The sequence below is a fragment of the Stigmatopora argus genome, chromosome 13 (assembly GCF_051989625.1).
Source record: "Stigmatopora argus isolate UIUO_Sarg chromosome 13, RoL_Sarg_1.0, whole genome shotgun sequence".
In the NCBI taxonomy this organism is placed as follows: Eukaryota; Metazoa; Chordata; class Actinopteri; order Syngnathiformes; family Syngnathidae; genus Stigmatopora; species Stigmatopora argus.
In genome coordinates this window covers 5,449,845-5,470,661 of record NC_135399.1, presented here as the reverse complement: position 1 = coordinate 5,470,661, position 20,817 = coordinate 5,449,845, and the positions used below count along the sequence as shown (strand labels likewise).

Sequence of the window (20,817 nt, the reverse complement as noted above, 5' to 3'; positions counted from 1 at the left end):
ATTATGTTACCCTGTCAGGGATGTGTTTGCAGACAGGTTTATTCGAATACCTGTTGTTGCTTGTCATTCCAAGGCCCAACACACCAAGCATTGAGTCACAGCTAACAAGCATGCTGTAATTGCACGTAAAAGTATGTCAGGATTGGTCTGTCCGACAGGCACAAACAAAAAAAAGCCTGTGGTCTTGTATCAAAGTCTGTCTCAATAACAGATAAAAACAACACTTCTGTTGCCGTGTGATTTGATAACTATTATTACTGTAAGGTCTACGTGCAATAAGCCAACACTCGTGCGTGTGTGTGGTGCTCAAGAATGAAAGTGTCTGTCTGAGATGCGAGAGGAAGGAAAAAAAAGGAAAGAAGAATGAATACAATGTAGAAACTGTTAATTGCAAGCTATTTTTGAATGATACCTCAGGGAATGCATACTTATGACAACCACCTCCTAGTCTTGGCAAAGCAAACCGAAATGAAATAATAAATGAGTGCAGTGCCGTCATCTATGGAAAGCTTGGATTCAGGTGATAAAATATATGGAAGACTCGTAAATCTCGCAAAACCATTTTCAATGTTAAATGAGATGAAAAACCAAACCACTTGAAACATGGCAGGAGGCCAAGCCAATTGGTTTTTGTAAAGTCTGAATACTGACTTAAATGCTAGAGCTGCAATTCTAGATAAAAGGGTGATTATTTGAAGAGCAAAAAGCTATATTGATTTTAAATTCTTACTTGACAACTACAGAACCATAAACATGGAAATGTATATTAACTATAGTCCACTATAGAGAATATTTTGCTATGGTCTCTGGTTACTAGGCCCCATTTCTGCCGACAAAGGGCAAAAAAGTAGACCATACTTCAAACTTGTTTTCAGTCACTCACAGAGCTCTCATACACTAGCAGTGCGGTGTTCACACTTTTTTTTCATTTTTTTTTTATCCATGATCTACTTTTCAAGGAGCCAACCTCCTGCAATCTCTTTTTTTCCCTCCAGGCCACGAACAAAAGTTCCACTGTTATGTTGATATGCTGAAGAAATCACCTAGTGAAAAAATGATCTATTCTACCTATAGATCTATTAAGAAATATATTGAGATTTTTTTCAATATATGTTGATTTAATTTGCATTACCAGTGAGGTACAATTCAAATTTCTTGGTATGATGTTGGCATTTGTAACACACAGGCGCAAGCCAAGAGAGACCTGTGCTGATGCTTTTAAAATCCTCAAACTTGCCTTGGAGGTGTTTTGTCTGTGTGCGTGTGTGTATGTTGCAGTGGTGTGCCGTCAGGGCCTTCTAGGCCTTCTCTGCTGGCCTAAGAAATATCTGAATCACAGACTGATGTTAATTATATTTTGTCCATGAATACTTATTAAATAATTCCAAATTGTCTGTTAGCTTCCTTTCATTGCTTTTCCCCCTGGTTGCACTGCTTCCAGATGTGTGTTTTCATATTGAAGCATTTAACCAATCACATTTCAGCCATTACTTGTATTTAATCAATAAATGCTGTTTTCGGCTGGATTTTACCCCATTTTCGGGCAATGTTTGCTGGTACGCCATTGACGTTCATCGCTGTCTATTCCCGGGAAAATCACCCCCCGGCCCGGTTGTAATGTCTGAAAAGCTCCAGTATTTGTATTTAATCATTAAATGCTGCTAGGAAGTGGATTTTACCCCATTTTTGTGCATTGATTTATTGATTATGTTTTATGTGTCGCAGCTGTAGCTGCAGTAGAGGCTTTATAGCCATAAAATAGAATAGACGCTGAAGGCGTCACTAGGAAATGCACGGACGGCCACTGGTATGTTGGGTGCTCGCACTGGGCCTTGAGTTCGGAGTAAGGGCAGCGGAGACGCGGCTCTTTACTTACAAAGGGAAGCGAATTGAAGCATAGTTGCGGCAGGCCTCTTCATGTGTCCAAGATGAAAGGACGGACTTCACGACCATCTCTGACAACTCGTTCATGTTAGACAAGGCTGTCGGGACAACACATAAGAAGATCCTGATTAGCCGGATAGAAAATATGCAGAGGCCACATTAGTTTACCAAATCCTCCAACACAAAGCCCCTCCTCCACTGCAAGATTTTGTACCAAAAAATTCCAACACATCAACAAAGGCTGGCTCTACAGGTGACTGTGTAGTTCCCTTTAAAAAAGTGCTTTCAGGCAAAGCACCTTCTAGGTCCGCAATGCACATACCTGGAACTCAATACCAATTAACATACTGAACCTCTTCGCCAATCATCTTAAAGCCTGGCTGTTAGACGAACAAAATTGTGATCACGACGCGATCTAAAATTGTGCTATGTGTGTATCATCGTTTATCTTGTGCCTACACAAGGGACAAAAGATGGAACTTTGCCCACGGCTACATTCTTACACATTTACACGTGTTCATTAACATGAATATAAATATTTTCATTAATATGTGCTGTCCCTTATCAAATAAATCAAACTCAAGTCAGCTATACGTGTTCCAAAAAAGTGCACGTATTGCATTGGGCACAATTCGATGTAAATTAGACATTGTTCAGGCTTGAAGGGTACCAACACATTCGATCAAATCTTACTTTCACGCGGTCTACCAATAGTACCTTGGCAAACGACATAATGAGCACCCCTGCACTAGAAATAATACTTTTAGGAATATTTTGTTGAGTAAATAGTTGAGCTCCCTAGAACTATGACACTCCTGACACAATTCATTTGATTGAATATTCAGAGAATTGGAGTGTATTCAGTACGGTACTCGGACGTTTCATCGAAAGAAGTTTGGTCCCTGGACGTTTGGTCGACCGGACGTTTGGTAGAATGGACGTTTGGTAGAATGGACGTTTGGTAGAATGGACGTTTGGTAGAATGGACGTTTGGTAGAATGGACGTTTGGTAGAATGGACGTTTGGTAGAATGGACGTTTGGTAGAATGGACGTTTGGTAGAATGGACGTTTGGTAGAATGGACGTTTGGTAGAATGGACGTTTGGTCGCCGGATTGTTACTGTTGAAACCAGCTCTCAAAATTATAATCATGAGAGAGAGAGTGAGTTTAATATCTAAATATGTAATATCCAAATATCAACAGTAAACTCTGTCATAATTTGACAGCGAGCGAACCCGATTTGGTCGACCAAACGCCCGGTCGACCAAACGCCCGGTCGACCAAACGCCCGGTCGACCAAACGCCCGGTCGACCAAACGCCCGGTCGACCAAACGCCCGGTCGACCAAACGCCCGGTCGACCAAACGCCCGGTCGACCAAACGCCCGGTCGACCAAACGCCCGGTCGACCAAACGCCCGGTCGACCAAACGCCCGGTCGACCAAACGCCCGGTCGACCAAACGCCCGGTCGACCAAACGCCCGGTCGACCAAACGCCCGGTCGACCAAACGCCCGGTCGACCAAACGCCCGGTCGACCAAACGCCCGGTCGACCAAACGCCCGGTCGACCAAACGCCCGGTCGACCAAACGCCCGGTCGACCAAACGCCCGGTCGACCAAACGCCCGGTCGACCAAACGCCCGGTCGACCAAACGCCCGGTCGACCAAACGCCCGGTCGACCAAACGCCCGGTCGACCAAACGCCCGGTCGACCAAACGCCCGGTCGACCAAACGCCCGGTCGACCAAACGCCCGGTCGACCAAACGCCCGGTCGACCAAACGCCCGGTCGACCAAACGCCCGGTCGACCAAACGCCCGGTCGACCAAACGCCCGGTCGACCAAACGCCCGGTCGACCAAACGCCCGGTCGACCAAACGCCCGGTCGACCAAACGCCCGGTCGACCAAACGCCCGGTCGACCAAACGCCCGGTCGACCAAACGCCCGGTCGACCAAACGCCCGGTCGACCAAACGCCCGGTCGACCAAACGCCCGGTCGACCAAACGCCCGGTCGACCAAACGCCCGGTCGACCAAACGCCCGGTCGACCAAACGCCCGGTCGACCAAACGCCCGGTCGACCAAACGCCCGGTCGACCAAACGCCCGGTCGACCAAACGCCCGGTCGACCAAACGCCCGGTCGACCAAACGCCCGGTCGACCAAACGCCCGGTCGACCAAACGCCCGGTCGACCAAACGCCCGGTCGACCAAACGCCCGGTCGACCAAACGCCCGGTCGACCAAACGCCCGGTCGACCAAACGCCCGGTCGACCAAACGCCCGGTCGACCAAACGCCCGGTCGACCAAACGCCCGGTCGACCAAACGCCCGGTCGACCAAACGCCCGGTCGACCAAACGCCCGGTCGACCAAACGCCCGGTCGACCAAACGCCCGGTCGACCAAACGCCCGGTCGACCAAACGCCCGGTCGACCAAACGCCCGGTCGACCAAACGCCCGGTCGACCAAACGCCCGGTCGACCAAACGCCCGGTCGACCAAACGCCCGGTCGACCAAACGCCCGGTCGACCAAACGCCCGGTCACGATTCAGTACAGCACATCCCTAGAATATACATATAGAATTTTAGTTAGAATACTCAAGAAAAAAAATCAACGTAGTGAGTGACCTTTTGGCCCGAAAAAAAAAACTTTAATCCAAGTGACGTCCCTCTTTGCTCCCTTCCAAAGCTCTTGGTAGACAGTATAATAGAATGCCTTTGTCCAATCTTATCAACAGATCTACTTAGACGTTCTACTCAAATGGTACAAACATCCAAAATTACATATGGGATATGACTGAGAGCCATCTTCTTACATTACATATTTGTTGTCTTACGTTTCTAGTTATACACAAAAGGAAGTAAAATATATATAAAAAAAAATTGTAAAAAGGGTTCTACCAATAGCGTGCTGTATAATTGGTGTTGTAAAATTTCAGTATTGTCTTTCCAGAAGCTTACACAATCTCTACTGAGGTACTTTGGAAGCGCCCTGGTGGTTCCCCAACACCTGACTCCAGTTTCTAGTCTCAGATTCGTCTGAGCGTTAGCGAGGGAATGGAATGACGTTGCAATCTGGCGAGAGGGGTTTTGCACTTGGGAGGGCGCCAGAGTGCACAGCTGGGTCAACAAAACAGCGGACTGTCTTTCCGTGGGAAACCGCCGTTTGATCCCCACTCCGAGCCATGATCCGAGGCTGTTGTCCAAACACTTTGCAGCGGGAAACCATAGGCTTCCCATCGTCGACAGAGAAGGATACTTTTCTAGGGCGTGATATTTCCCTCGTCCACACTCAATTCGTCTTTTGAGAAATGTTATCATTTTTTTGATATCGTTCAATTAATATCGTCGAGCATGTGATTTGTACTTGATGTTTCTTCAAGATGACCCAGGAGACTGTTGGGTGTTTCAATCATTTATTCAGGTTCGATTTCCCAAGATAATGTAAATCTATTCCATCCGATTCATGGGTCGGAGCTTCAGATTTTCGGGTCCGTGATTTATTCAATCATTCGTTCACCTTACGTACTGTATCCTCGCATGGGTTCCGAGGGTTGCTGGAGCCAGCTGACTTCTGGTGAAAGAAAGACTAAACCCTAGACTGGTCACCAGTCATCCCTAGGGTACACAGAGAGACAGACAACCATTCGCACTCACAATATTACGCCATTAGTGGTAATTGAGCCCCCCTGACTTAAATAGTCAAATGGTGTTGACAGTGTTGAGAACGTTCATTTTAAACTCAAACTTCTAAATAGTTCACAAATTTAAAAAATAAATTATTTTGGTTCATATTTCATAATTCAAATCGACTTTGCAATTGTATTACTCTACGACTTTAGACCTTTGGATATTCATTTATTTATCTTCCAAAGCCTCACAAGCATTATTGCAAGTTTGCTGGAGACTATCTTACCTAATTATGGGCAGAAGTAGAATCGCTTGCCACCCAAACACAGCGGACAAGTGGAGGAACAAGCAGTAACACACAGTGCCACAGAACAATTCGGTGTGTTCAATCAGCCTATCTTGCATGTTATTGGGATGTGAGAGGAAATCTGTGAAAAACCCATGGTAACACGGGCATGCATGTGTGGCTCCAGTTTTTTTTACCTAGGTCTACAATGTCTTGTGTGTCTTGCTACTGCAACCAAGAAATTTCCCAAATTCGGGATGAAATAAAATTCTAACCTAACCATATTTCACACAGGATTCCAGCGCCCCAGATTGAACCCTTGATCTCAAATTGTGAGGCAGACATGCTCTGCTCCCTTGCCGCAACTTAGCTCATCAAGGTTCAATATTCATATTACTAACTGAATTCGTCCAAAAAATAAATAAATAAAACAAATAACGTAGTGTGAGTTTTGTCAGCTTCCAAGACTGTTTGTTATACACTTAATGTTTTTTTTCTTCCTGCGAGTAAGGTTAAGTAGTCTTAGGTAAGGTGAAGAAAGGTTTGTTTAAATAGACATACCAGTAAGTAAAATTAGACGATAAATACGTAATTTCATAATTAATGAAAAGTGGATTAAATATACCTCACCTCATGGTGTAGTGGTTCACTTCCCTGACTTCAGTTCAGGCAGGCTCGATTCCTGCTGGTGGCGGTATAATTGTGAGTACAAATGGTTGTTTGTCTCTCTGTGTGCACTATGGCTGACTGGCGACCAATCTAGTGTAGTCTGCCTATTGCCCTAAAACCTAATTTAATTCACCTAAAATATGTATGAGTTTGTGAACTTTCATTCAACACTGATTCAAGAAAATCAATGATTTGATGGAACTATCGCCATCCAACATAACTTATTTTGTACAATTAAAAGAAATATAGCCATATGCTGTATTTGGCAATTGAAAATATACGACAAGTGAAACTGTATTTTAGAATTTAAAGGAATACACTGACATATAGAAATACAAAGCACAGAATTTAGGCAAATTAAGTGGATCACATTTCTAATTCAAGTCAAGCATAAATCTCATGGATCTTAAAGTGAAAAGATATGGAAATCCCTACATTATTCCACAACATTGTAGTGCAGAGCATCTTAGAATTCTTACAGCCAACTTCAGGTCCGGCGAGTAAACCACAACATCAATGACTACAGCATCTGAAATATTGACAAAAGCATGGTTAACGTCCCCATAAAGAAATCCAAAAATGGATTTTTGCAGATATGGACACACAGCCATGTTTATACTCTTTTGCCAGATATCCAGATGAACTTGAAGCAGTGGTGCAATGCAGAAACACAAAATAAAAACAAAGGAATAAGTAAAAAATCAAGTAAATGTTATCAGACCGTACTACTGGGATTAAAACCGGTACATGTTTTCTGTCATTGCTCCATAAATTGCATGTGATTGTGACACTTATTGAAGACTTGGACACACTTGAAATGTCTCCAATCAATATAATTTTCACGAAAAGATTTTTTATAGTCTGGTCGTACGGGAACATAATAGTTGGTGGTTTAGGTGTAATCCACCATCAAACTCCTCCATGGTCCTGTGTTCCATAATAGATGTGGTCACATTATGTTATCAGTGCATATATAGCCTTGATACTCAGCGAGACAAATAAAGTTGGTGTGGTTTAGCCAGTAACCGTTATTGCTTTTGACGTCGCGTCAGCCGGGATCGTGAAACCGCAGAAAGCCCTCATCCATTGAGTTGGAAACCACTGGAATTTTGCTCAGGCTATAAGGTTATCTCGATTCTCAACTCATTTCACACACACATTTTTGGATCCTGCCAGTCATTGTGTAGTAGAAAATCATCAGTCAGCAATCCAAGAGGCCCTACAGTGTTGTGTCTTGTCGTCTCTGCACAGACAGGAGTGACATCAGATAGGCAGGGTCCTGGCGTGGTGCATCCCCTGCTGACATCACTTCCCACCCAACAGCAACAAACGGCTGGGTTGTTGGGAGAGTCCACTGGATGGGGGGAGGAATGGAGGAAGGGGGTGTTGGTTGAGTCAAATCCATGGAATCCATGAGTCCTGTGAGCCGGGCTTTGTGTCGGAAGGGGAAAACCAGCTACATCATCCCGCCCGGGCCTTTTGTTTACCTCGCCAGGAAGAAACTCTCCATTGTTTTGTTTCATGTGCACAGTCTTTCATCAGCACACATTTAATAGGTGTGAAGCTTCATGAATTAGTGAGGGAGGGAAGGAAGGAGTGAGGCAAGAGAGGGGGGATGACCTGCAGCTGACTCATTTCCACCATTTTCTTCATCTAATTCAATATCAATTGCCTCCTTGTTTTAATAAAGTTCAACAGTCTTACACAAGATATCTGGTGTAAAAGATTTGAAGGGGTGGCCCGGTGGAGCGAGTGGTTAGTGTGTCGGCCTCACAGCTCTGGAGTCCTTGGTTCAAGTCCAGGTCGGTCCACCTGTGTGGAGTTTGCATGTTCTCCCCGGGCCTGCGTGGGTTTCCTCCGGGTACTCCGGTATCCTCCCACATTCCAAAAACATGCATGGTAGGCTGACTGGACACTCTAAATTGCCCCTAGGTATGGGTGCGAGTGTGCATGGTTGTCCTGCGATCGGCTGACTTGGCTCCAGCACCCCCTGCGACCCTAATGAGGATAAATCAGTTCAGAAAATGAGATGAGATGAGTAAAATTTGAAGGCCACAACAGGGCCAAAATTCATTCAGTTCTCATCCCAAATATTTCTTGAAAAAAAAAGAGCAGCAGTGGGTGTGCAGGGTTTTAGTCCTACTGAACAGTACAAACACCTTTTCACCAGTACAGTGTCTTACAGGTGTCATCGGTTGATTGTAGTCAGGTTCTGCTTTTTTGTTGTTGCAGAAACTTGGACTGGTTAAACTTTTTGTGCTGGATCAGTTGGAACAAAAACCAGGACCAGCAGTAGGCCTTGAAGACTGGGCTGGTTACATCTGATTAAGAGCGGGTGGGCTCAATGAATGAGTGGTTAACACATGGTCCTCACAGTTCTGGGGTCAAGGGTTTGATTCCAGGTGGGTCCTCACTGTGTGGAGTTTGCATGTTCTCCCTGTGGCCTGCGATTGGCTGGCCACCAATTCAGGGTGTCCTCACTTGGTTTCCCATAATTGGCTGGGATAGGCCCCAACACCCCCCAAGACACTTCACGTCAGCGGTACGAAAAATGAATGACTTAGAGCAGAGGTCTTTAGTCTCCAATGAAGCCAACTTGCAGGTTTGTGGAATGTGGGAGGAACCTGGGACACCCACATGAAAAACATTTTCTCACCATGTCACCTAGACCATTAATAAAACTGGATTTAAAAAAGAGGGTGCTTGTTTTACTAGATCTGTTAGAGAATGTCTGGCGGAGATATTTAGTGTCGTACATAAGGCCAAAAAATCTCACATTGCACCTCAAGTTTGGACCTTCATTTTATTCCACTTAATGAGATTCTTTCTTTTATATTGGCCAGCAATTCCTGGTAGTATGAAGATGTCTGGTGTAACTTATTGATTAGAGGAACAAGGCAACACTGAATTGAATTCACCCAAAACATCTTGCTTAAAATAGAGAATTACATAATGCAGATTGTCTGGCAGAAATCCCTTTGCATGGTTGACATGTTTTTTTTGTTATGGAACAGAAGACAGCCTCCAGTTACATCATAAAACTTGGATTACGTGCCATTCAAAAATCAAATGTTTTTTTTTATTTCATCTGGTTCAATCATCTCTGAAAATGAACCCATTTGCAGCATTTTGGCTTCTTTCCAGCATTCTTCTTCTAGATGTCAAAGTGGCGCTTGCTAATGTCCCATTGCATTCAATCCCAATACTTTTTCGTGCGGGGGATTCCAGTGTCTGTTTCTTTATGCGTGCTTTGAAACATCTGCCGCTCCCACCCAAAGTCAGCTGGGATTGACCTCAGTTTCGCGCCACCCTGATAGATTTCATCCTGGGAGGGATTTATGGATGGAAAACATTTTTATCAGCATTAAAATGAGATTCTTCACTGATAACTTTGTTCTTTTTGTTTTAGGCTTGAAGCAGTCTTTCCTTAACATCCTGCCAAGCGTCTGTCAAAATCAACAGTCTCTTGATTTGAAAGAGAACCATTAGGCAGATAAGATCAGTCAAAATCTCTTCCTTACCTATAAGTGCCTTGCCAAATTCCCAAATATTAAAATCATTACATTTATTCTTTTAATGGGAAATATTAATGTTCATTCATTGGTTTTCCAAACCGCTCACAAGGGTCGCAGGGGGTGCTGAAGCCTATCCCAGCCAACTATGGGCACCAGGTGGGGGACACCCCAAATCGGTAGCCAGCCAATCTCAGGGTATATGGAAACGAACAATCATTTACGCTCACACTCATACCTAGGGGGCAATTTAGAGTGTTCAACCAGCCTACCATGCATGTTTTTGTGATGTGGGAGGAAACCGGACTACCTGGAGAAAACCAACACAAGCCCCGGGAGAACATGCAAACTTCAACTACTATGTTTTGGAGATTGCGAAGTGTGTTAGGACCCAAATGCAGGGAAGCAGGCCAAGACGGGGAGTGAGAGTGCACTAACAAAACTCCAATACTTCCACAAAGTTAGCAAAATAACAAGGACTTAAAGAACAAAGAAGAAATACAAACCTTACTTTGAAGACACTGGGAAATGAGGAGCACATGACATGGCAATAGCACAAGGAAACACATGGGTACACAAGATGATCTGACCAGGCCAGACAAATGCACAGTGTTTAAATAGACAAACATGGATTGACCAGGCAATCAAAAACAGCTGGGTCAAATGAGAGGCAAGGTGAAACGACAGGTGAACTCAATAGGCAATCACAAGGACAGGTCACACAGGGTAAAAACCCAACAAAACGAATCCCTAACACTGCCTTGGGATCAAACCCTCGACCTCAGAAATGGAAGGCTGACGCGCAAACCACTTCAGGTTTAATAATGAAAAATGTAACACCATGAGTTCATAGCCAGACTTGGCAGCAACCCTATTTTCTTGGATAATCACACACAATTATGTTCCTGTTTAGAAAAAATGACAGCACTGGGAAACATCTTAAATATTGAAATGCCTTATTTGACTGTTATCTTGGATTGTGCATCATTCAAAATCAACATGCTTCTTGCTTTAAAGGTCCTGTATAATCAATTTTATGGTTTGTTACCAATTACATGAAATACTGAATGTTTGAAGATAAGTGCTGAAAAGGTGCAAAGACTGAAATCAATTTATTGCTGGACTGCTGAGACATCGTAATAAACTCTTGTTCAGCTTCAATTTCTGGCAAAGTTTAGCTAAATGTTCTTGGCTGGCAAACATTGGAGTCTGTTGGCTCATTACAAAGTAGTTATCAACTACCCTATCACTCAATTAGCGGGAAAATTATACCCATTATCGTGGCGTTACTTCCAGAGATAATTGTGAGATGTAAATTGTATATTTCCCAGAGCATGATTTTGCAAAGCCCCATTGGCATTTAGGTGGGAGTGAGGAGTGTGATGAGCATTGATGAGTTTGTGAAGAAATATTCCTCGAGAATGTGGCATCCATTTTCCACTTCGTAAAGAGTGGAGGTAGTTAATTGACAATGGGCTCTTATCCGAGACTTGACAAACCAACCTACTTTTTTCTTGTTTTGAAGCTTTAGCATAATTAGTTACTTTTGAAGACTTGGTTATGTCTTTATTCACATTTGACAGGGAGGTAAACAACAATGTTTTCTTTTAGCACAAATCGGTGTGTTTCCATTGATGTGGAAATTCGATTTACAGAATGTTTGATTCAGAATGTAATCCCAAAAGGTGAAGTGGAAAATCTTTGAACGATTGTATTTTTGGTGCAGTACCAATTTGCATGCATTACATCCCACTTACCTAAATAATGTTGGATCACATCCTTTTTCTTTTGCTTCGATTCCTGGAAATTTGGGGATTTCTATTGGAAGGTTTTCTTTGCCTGAAGCATTTCTTAGCAATGCAGTGTCCCAATATCTGGGCTTTTTCTAAAATCAACTGTTTTTTCAATCCAGGTTCTGTAAAACTTATTCCTAGTTGTTATTCTAATTGATAAGTGGTTGCCTATTCCATCTTGAGAGGCGGGATACACCAGCCAACTGTAGATGTTTTTAAATCCATCGTAAAATGAGAATTGCCAGCACCAGAAATTGTTGATAAACGTTCAGTCAAGTATAAGTAAGATTTGTTATCAGTTCTTTTCCAACTGTAGATGTTGAATCTTTCTTGTAATCCACTTCATAGTGTTTGTGTATGTGTGTTTGACCCCTGGCACTATGAAAGTGAGCAGCGTGAGAGCGGAGGGGCGGAGGGTGCTCTAGCAAGCTTGAGATAAGCATTTCCCTGCAGGAGGGAAAGGATGAATCATAGAAGAGGATGAGAGTGGACACCAGGCGGGACAACACCCCTGCTTATGACTCCAGTATCATCAAAAACTTATTACCACATGACACACGAGGAAAAAAAGGAAGTCAAATCAAAAGACTTTGTTGTGTCTGTTCTGCAAATGTGAATAATCTGGATGAATTCTTTATTTTCATGACATCATCGTACCTCTTCCATAACAGCAGGGAAGTGTGGGTCAAGTCCAGGAGATCTTGCTGATGTCATGGCTTGGATTTGCCCTTCTATTTATGTCTTGTCTGTGTGTCTCTTCTTCATGTTCATCTACTGTTTGTTTACATGGCAACAGATTACCATTAGTGCCAACAGTTTGTGAGCAAACACTGTAGTCAAACTGCATTGAAAGGTAACCTGGCAAAGAATTAAATCCACCCTCCCTCCCAACATTTTTATGTATAGGCTCCAGTTGCAAGAAAAAAAAGTGTGAAACAATTAGATCACATGAATTTCTGCTTAGATTTGTCATATAGTACATTCTCATCTTAATCGCCTTTGCATCACTAGACAAAGACAGTCTATTTAAACTAATCTCATCTCATTTTCTGAACCGCTTCATCCTCACTAGGGTTGCGAGGGGTGCCTTTGGGCCAGAGGCGGGGGACACCCTGAATTGATGGCCATACAATCGCAAGCCACAAGGGGACGGACAACCATTCACACTGACACTCACACCTAGGGGCAATTTAGAGTGTCTAATCACCCTACCATGCATGTCTTTGGAATGTGGGAGGAAACCAGAGTACCCGGAGAAAAACCACACAGGCCCGGGGAGAACATGCAAACTCCATACAGGTAAACCAATCTGGATTTGAACCCAGGTCCTCCACTGTGAGGCTTATGTGCTAATTCCAGTATCAACGCCAATGTGTTGTTCTGATATATGATACCTGTGGCTCAAAAGACAACTGTGGTAACTTAATACTCTCTAACAGTGGTTGCAGATATGATGGATTCCGTCTACTGTGCCACCCTGCTGCGTTTTATGAGTAAATTGTCTATTTCCTACTGTATTTGACTCCATGTTTGTTTCCTGCATAACTTTTAGTTGGGGATTCTGTTCTAAACCTTCTTTGGACACTCATATTTGTTGCTCATTGGTTGCTCATTGGTTGCTCATTGGTTGCTCATTGGTTGCTCATTGGTTGCTCATTGGTTGCTCATTGATTGCTCATTGGTTGCTCATTGGTTGCTCATTGGTTGCTCATTGGTTGCTCATTGGTTGCTCATTGGTTGAAAGGACCATGTTTAAAAGAATCACAAACCATTTTCTTTTTCTCAACAGCCCACCTGCCAATTGTTCATTTGTTGTATCAGCGCAGGAGTGTTTGGGCATTAATTAATGTTGCATTTATGTTATAATTTATTAACCATTAAACATATATAAATTAGATGAAAGTGAATTATTTATCACGGTACACCAGATACTATGCCACCCACAGGGGTCTAAAAACACTGCCCTAAAAGTTCTGATGACCTCATGAGTACTGCAAGACAGACTGTCCACAAATGGAGAACACTCAGCACTATTGTTCCCAAGGTTTGTTTTTCCTGTAATGCTGACTTGAGAGCACAGATCAGACTGCTTAATGAGGTACAGAGGAAGCTGGAATATAAGATGAAGAAACTTTGTTATTGTCAAATTTACAATACACAAAACACGAAACAATAATTGATTTCATCGGAGCACATTTGAAGTTTGTAAAATAGCACCTTTATATTCCATAGCCCTACCGTCAGCACACAAATATCAAACCCTCATCAAAACTGTGAAATATGGTGGTTGTCATCGACGGAAAAATTAATCACCAAGACATTTTGCAGGAAAAATTAAGATTAGCATTCTGCCAATTAATTCTCAACAGAGGATGGATGAGGCAACAGGGGAGTGACCCAAACCAATGTAATGGCTTCAACTGAAAAAAATTGGGGTTCTGGAGTGGCCTTGTCAAAGTCCTGACCCTCACCTGACTGAGATGCTGTGGCATGACCTCAAAAGAGTGCTTCACACCAGACATCACAGGCATATTGCTTAACTTCAAATGTTTTGCATTGAAGAACTGTCCTAAATTCCTCTAATGCAGGTCTGACTTACACCTGTGGGAAACCTTTGGTTGAGTTTTTTGATCTAACCAATCCAGCTCAGACAGATAAACCAATGAGCTTTCTGCTAAATCAAGCAGCACCTACTGTAATCAACCGATTACACTCGTAAGATACTAGCTTGGTGAAAAGGTGTTGTCTTATTTGGTTGGAATGAAATCCTGCACCCACTGTGGATAAATAAAGACATGAAAACTCCTCATTTGTTGAATTAGTTTGAACTGTTAGCTGCCTTGGCTGACCACCAAGAAGTGAACCCCATCCCAGGGTGTATAATGGCTGTTTGCACGTCAAGTCTCAGATGGGTGGAGTAGCGTCAGGTGTTTTATGGCCAAACAACTGACGCTGCTGTTGATGGTGTCAGCCACCATCAAAACACTCCATGAGTCAGGCGCCTTGTTGTCACTTCGATTCTTAAGCTTTGTCAGTGAGTCATTCTGCTTGCTTTGTGTTTTGACTATTAGTAAGAGAACCTTAAGCTCTTATCCCAGGATATTGTTTCTAAGACAACTCCACAACCTTCGCACCACTTCTCCTCATGTGATCTGTTTGATTCCCTGGGTTTCCTGACTTTGCTCTTGCCTATTCTATACCTGATACTTCTGCCCGTGTACGCTGTTAAACAAACTTTCATTTATCTACATTGCCATTGGGTCCTCAAGCCCGTGATACCTATCATAAGCAGACTGTGCTTGTCGAGTAAAGTGACTTGGATGATGACCGGAACATATTTCTAGGTTCAGTTGAAGCATAAATCCAAGTTATCCCAAAGGATTCACAGATTTTCTTTCCTTGCAACTGTCAAAATAACTGTGTTGACCTCTTTGATGTTTGTGATTTGAATGCAGTTACTTTTGCAACGAGCAGTTTTCAGATAACAATATGGCGTCAGAATACAGTTTATTTACGCAAGTACCTCCCCATCTTGTCAGGCCGAAACACCAAAACCCCAATTGCCACACAGGGAATTAACCCCAATACCACTTGCAGCTTAAATATAAACTTTAAATATTCAAATTTGATCTAATTAGCCATGTATTTATGAGTATATGAATGTTTGCAGAGGCAAGGAAAAATAAACAACTACAGTCATCCCTACCCACTTCGTGGCCCCAAAGTTTGCAATTTTCAATAAATATCCAAAATAAATAATGATCATAAAAATTTGCTCTGAAACTCGCAGGCACTGTAAATAAGAAACGGCCGCCGGCCAAAGAAGAAGAAACAGTCGCAGGTCAAAGAAGAACACCTGGCCGAAAAACAAGAATGCCATTAATGATATTAAGGAAAAGACCAGAATTTTACGGTGGAAAAATTTGTGGCCGAAAAAAATCTACCATGATATTGAGGGATTTACGCCCAAGGAGGTTCATCACTCCACCGTATATAACACCGTGAAGCCGATTAGGCAACCTAGACTTCTCAGACAGGACGATCGAGTCCTGTTTGAGAAGCAGAACTGATGAAAATCTCGTCGAAATGATGAAATCAAGGAGTGAGGAAGAATAGCCAGAGGACAACAATAACGACAGTGAGGATGAAGACCACGGAGATACTTTGAGAAATCATCAGGACATCATCAATATGGCACACAGTTTGCAACAAAGGGTCCCCGGAAATTGATGACAACATGGTCAGAGCCATTAAATTTGGCAATCGTCTAAACGGTGTCATGTCGTTGTACAAAACCATATTTTTACAAAGAATGAAACAGCGGTCACAACTCCCCATCACCATGTTCCTTGTGCGCCCAAAAAACTCCTGCAGAAGCTCCTGCTGGCCCTATTTTGCCTTTCGAATCTGACGAAGAGGCATTATCCGACGTGGAATAAAGCTCTCAATAACATCTGCTTCATTGTCATCATTTTCACTTCACTTTCATCATCACTGCACGTACACCCTGACATAGTTACCATCCAATTGCGATGAATAATGTCAAAAATATAATAAAAATTGAAGATCACCTTTATAGCACTTGAGGCAAATTCTATGAACAATCTAGAGATGACGTGTGTTATGGGAGAGATGAGAGGAAGCCGGGGAGTAAAGAGGAAGTTGCAAGGGTTGAGCGGATGTGGGAGACCAAAGGTGGGTGGTGAGCTGAGAGGAGGAGTTATGTACTGGGAGCATTCCACTTTTGGCGGTAAAGTTCACTTTCTCTACAGCTATTGACACTGTGTTCCATGTGTGTGTGTGTGCAGTTTTTCCGTTTGTATAGAATCTGATAAAGGAATGTAGTAAATGTAGAAATGCAGCACAGGAACAATTTTAAATTAACATGTTTTTAGGCAAAAAAATATTTTTTTGTTAAAGAATCTCAATTCATCGCTGCTTTGTATTATCTTTAACCCTAGAATGGTAACCCTCTATTTCAGGGGTTACCTTTCACGCTTCTGAAATAGAGGGTTACCATGGTTACTGGGAAAAAAATGGGTACCCTTCATTGCACCATCTTGCTTAGGACCCTTTTTCCCCCGGTAACCATGGTAACCATGAAATAAAGGGTTACCATTCTAGGGTTAAAAAATATCAAAATATTGCCAGGTCACAAGCTTGTGTCTTCCTGAGGCTAGGGAGATTCATTCCAGTGATGAAAACCTCAACATCAGTTCAACCCTTGAAAAAACTCCAGTGTTGAAAATACAAAGCACGTCACGTTTATTGAAGACTCAAAAACTCCTTTCATCATTTATGGAAAGTAAACAGTCACTCAACAGGCTTAATTGTTGTGCATGGTTCCTTCAAAAATATTTTGGGAAAACCATATTTTCTACAGCATTTTAAAAAACAAATGTTTCTTCAGGCCGTGACCAAAAGGTTAACATTCCATAAGATAATGTCACACCATAATACATGTGTAGATAATATTCACATTTCCACTAAATTGTTGGAGTCATTCATCCTCACTCACTCTTTTTTTTCACTATCCCGCATATATGAAGTGAAACCCAATCCTCCTAATGAGTGGAACATCCCCTAGATTCAAATATAAACTTTTGATTAAACCACAGGCTCATGTGATGTGATGGTGGTATGGGATGGGAGGAGCGTAAACAAGGAGCCAGTACAACAGGGGTTGCTATGGAGCCAATTGCTTCAAGCGTGAAGAAAGACGATCCTTCAAATGTTTTTGTCTGTTGCATGGAAGACTTGGAGAGTGCATGTTACCACAGAGGATGTGGGAGTGAGGGACGAGACACATTTATTGCCCTCCATGACTTCTAGAATACACTCTCTCCATAAGATGAAAAAGCCAGATTTTTATTTTACAAAATAAATAAATAAGGGCTTGTTTTAAAAACGTGTTCTTCTTCTGGAGTTATCATTTGTAACTTCTCAGCTCATCAAGGACTCATAAATCATCTGGTCAGAAGATCTGTGATTAGGCAAACACGTGGAAACATATTAGATTCATTAAAAAGCAATATCTTTTAAATGGTTACATAAGTCAGGTTCCATGCGCTATGGAATCGCTTTTGTTGAGAATTACATTAATATTACTATATGTATATAATAATCGTTCATCTTCGTCAAAGTGGCGGCCCGGGGGCCAAATCTGGCCTGCCGCATCATGTTGTGTGGCCCGGGAAAGTAAATCATGAGTGCCGACTTTCTGTTTTAGGATCAAATTAAAATGAAGAGTTTTGATGTATATTAAATTTCCAGATTTTCCCCCTTTTAAATCAATAATTGTAATTTGTTAATCATTTTTTTCTGTGTTTTTAGTTCAAAAATCATTTTGTAAAATCTAAAAATATATATAAAAAGCTCAAATAAACATTGTTTTAGATCTATAAAAAAACTGAATATTCAGGGCTTTTAATCCAGTTCTTTTAATCCATTTATTAAAAAGTATCTAAATATTATATCTAAAATGGTCCAGCTCTCGTGAAATCAAGTTGAGGTTAAAGCGGCCCGCGAACCAACCGAGTCTGACACCTTGGACTAGAGCATTAGGTGCCACATATAATATATATTCAATATATTGTTAACCACACATCTAGTCACTATTGTATGTGGTGTCCACCACGTCCGCTGTGTCCATAAATTTCAATATTTGTTTAATGACATTGTTTTCATTCTTGTTCAAAAATGTAGTATGAATATTCATTTAATTTCCTGCCATTTCTCTGTACTACTTAGAATAGTGTATGTGAATGTGACTTTTTGTGTGTTTCTTGCACTCAATACTGCAAATGATGGCCATCAATTATTTATAAACATTAGGTACTGTATACATTGTTAATTTAAAAAAATACATTTTTGATGTTATAGGCAATACAAACTATTAAAAAAACAGGTTTCATTATCCACTCGATATGCAGTGGTTCTTCCGCTTGACTTTTGTGTGGCCAGTCTGGGTTTGATTCGCACTCGCTAGCAGTGTGATTCTGGGAGTGATTGGTTGTCTGTCTCTCTGTGTGCCCTATGACTGACAGGCGACCAGTCTAGGGTGTAGTCTGCCTTTTGCCCAAAGACAGCTGGGGTATGCTCCAGCAACCCCTGCAACCCTTTCGAGGATAGGCGGTATGGAAGATAAATGAATGAAAAAAAAAAAGGTTTCATTATTATGTTCCAAAAAACATTTTGTTTCATTGGAGGCTCAAAACTGTCATTAGTATTGGCAATGTAAGCTTCACTCTTCCAGACCAAAGCGCTATAAATTGACAGTAAAGTTGCCCATTTTATTCCACTCATCTCTTTTCTAGTTTGAGGTTTCAAACAACAACTTGGATCCAAATGCCAACAACCCGCCCTCTACTCGCTCTTCACTGACACAGCACACAGATCCTGATTTTGACAGGAAATAGCTGCAACCCGACTCAAAACAACATGGGTTCTCACGGCGTTATTAACGACCCCCTGATGTTGAGACAGCACCACAGCACCACATCCAGCGCTGGTGCCAAGGACCAGGCCCTAGCCAAGCTCAAAAGGTCATGCAGATTCAAAACGGTGGTCTCGTGTCCCAGCCCCCTCCCACACACATGCACAGACAAAATATAGGACTGCAATGAAATAATAATATGTGGTTGTGCAAGCCTAACCAAAATCATGCGTGTTGTTTGATACATTTCGAATGAAAGAGCATTAAAAGATTGTAGTTTGCTGAGGTTTCTTGGTGCTGAGTGGTAGGTTTTATAGGCTGGGGGAGTAAGGAACCTCACGGTTTTTCGTCAAGGCTGATGCCTAAAATAACTTGTTCCTGGAAAACCTGATTTAGGTCGTCACCATTATGTATTTCAAAACACATACTACTACTACTCTTTTACTACTGCATCGTAAGCCTAACATGCCGGCCTGACTACACTTCCTCTTTTCTGTATTTTATCTTTAAATTGTCATGGTACAGGTGCTACCATTGGTAATCTCTCAACCCTTCAATGGATTGGATTGGATTGGATTGGATAACTTTATTCATCCCGTATTCGGGAAATTTCATTGTGGCAGTAGCAAGAGGGTGATTAGACAGAACAACAAAGCAAAAGCACAAAGTACAAAGCAAATCAAAGTAAATGGGATCATTGAGAAGCACCAAATCAAATCCCGTTGGCTGTCTCCTCACATCTCGGTTGCCTCTCTTACCCGCATTGTCGGTCTTACATGTTTTGTACGTTTTTTGAATGTCATTATAGCAGTTTTATTCTATATTTCCCATCAAAGGCTCCAAGAAAGTTACGTTCTTTTGAATTCATATTTTTAAATTATGGAGTTGTGTGTTGGCGGCTCAGTGGGTGAGTGATAAGCACGTCCTCCTCACAGTACTGAGATTGAGGGTTTGATCCCTGGTGCCTTTTCTACTGGTACTAAGGCTTAAAACCTCAGCGATTGTCTGACCACCAATTCAGGGTCTATTCAGGTGTGTGTAGTTGGCTTGAATAGGCTCTAGCACCCATCATCCATTTTTCCGTACCACTTATCCTCAGGGTCACAAGGCAAAAGGAGACTGACAACCATTCACACTTACACTCATACCTATGGGCAATTTAGAGTGTTCAACCAGCCTACCATGCATGTTTTTTGGTTATCAAATGAAACCGGAGTACCCAGAGAAAACCCATACATGCCCCTGGAGAACATGAAAACTCCCTACAGGAAGATCTAGCCCTTTTAATGAACCCTCAATCTTACAATTGTAGGACTGCAGTACCTGGAAAAACCCATGCAATCCCAGGGAGAACATGCAAAATCCACACAGGTGGACCGACCTGGATTTGAACCCAGTACCCCAGAACTGTGCGATTGACGTGGTAATCACTCAGGCCACCGGGCCACCCCTGCCACTAATTTTATAAATTTATTTATTTTAAATGCCTTTAAAGCTGACATGTCTGTTTTCTGTTTTGGATTATATCAAATAAAATCCCCCCATAAATGTAACTTATTCTCCAGTGTTTTTCCCCTTTCATTGTACATAATTTTGTCTCGAGCGACT

The 20,817-nt window shown here is 42.3% G+C and overlaps 1 long non-coding RNA gene across 1 annotated transcript; it reads right to left on the bottom strand.

The window, feature by feature from the left end:
• Nucleotides 1-9,258: 9,258 nt before the first annotated feature.
• On the bottom strand, nt 9,259-10,561 carry LOC144086535 (uncharacterized). The gene is made up of 2 exons (XR_013304519.1): nt 10,488-10,561; nt 9,259-9,794 (listed from the first exon to the last, which is right to left on the bottom strand). It is a non-coding gene; the product is annotated as an uncharacterized LOC144086535 (long non-coding RNA).
• Between the last annotated feature and the right edge of the window lie 10,256 nt (nt 10,562-20,817).